We start from the raw sequence: 1007 nt of genomic DNA, 5'->3' as shown, positions 1-1007 counted from the left end.
GAAAAGATAGTCAACTATTTTAATCTTAACTGAAGTAGTTTTCAGCAGGATACTTGTTTGTGAATTGAGAGAATATCTGCAACTGGGACAGTCTAAATTACAAAAAAGAGTTCTGCAAAGAGTCAATTCTTGGAGAGGCATCTGTGCAGAGAGAAGCAGAGGAATATTTTACGTCTTCTTCCCATCTTGAAATGGTTGACTTTGCACTGGATTAATTTCCATGAAGGGATTTCTTTGCTCAGTTCACAGTATTCACTTTCCTGCATACTCGCAAAGGTCATTACTGTAATCGAGACCTCTGAAAATTAACTGGTATATCCGATGTGGTGATTAGGCTCACGTTCACATCAGTTATCCTGAAGAAGTGGATACGAAATTCATCAGATCAGCAGTGATAACATTGAATGACTGAGCAGTCAGAGTGTGAATGGAAGCTCCATGAGGACATATGTGTTTTTTTTTGGAAAATTCGCTTCTTTGAAAGGTGATGAAGATTGGACTGAAGCAGTGACGGTAATTATCCTTATCGCTTGTTCAATTGGTGAACATGACTGCTATTAATGATGTCCGTGTTAACATCATGGCTCTTAAGACCATCCATGTGCATTGGGCCAGTGGCGCAATGGATAACGCGCCTGACTACGGATCAGGAGACTGTAGGTTCGAGTCCTACCTGGCTCGGCGACCGCGTGGACTTTTAATAAGCATAAAAACTGATTTTTCTGAAGTCGAAATACGGTTGGAGTTCCTTATCTGCCGGAAAGAGAATGCCTTCATTAAATGTACCCGAGAATATGAAAGTCAATGTTCCAGCGTCATCACAGGAGGGAAGCCGAATAGTTGCACATGATACTCATGGGCACCTTTCCATTTTATAAAGCCACTGATCGAGTGACTGTTGCTCGCGGGAATGCTCGGCTTTGAGAATTTTTCGAAACTCTTTGGCCAGTGGAATCAGAGAAGAGTGAAGGGTTAACTGCCCAATTGATCTTTATAGAGCGTGAGTT

The 1007-nt window shown here is 41.7% G+C and overlaps 1 non-coding gene across 1 annotated transcript; it reads left to right on the top strand.

Annotated features, from left to right (window-relative positions):
• Window positions 1-608: 608 nt before the first annotated feature.
• trnar-acg lies at window positions 609-681 on the top strand. The gene has a single exon. It is a non-coding gene; the product is annotated as a tRNA-Arg (tRNA).
• Window positions 682-1007: the final 326 nt, after the last annotated feature.

The sequence above is a fragment of the Chiloscyllium plagiosum genome, unplaced genomic scaffold, assembly GCF_004010195.1.
Source record: "Chiloscyllium plagiosum isolate BGI_BamShark_2017 unplaced genomic scaffold, ASM401019v2 scaf_95434, whole genome shotgun sequence".
NCBI classification, from domain to species: Eukaryota; Metazoa; Chordata; class Chondrichthyes; order Orectolobiformes; family Hemiscylliidae; genus Chiloscyllium; species Chiloscyllium plagiosum.
This window is presented reverse-complemented; position numbering and strand designations above follow the sequence as displayed.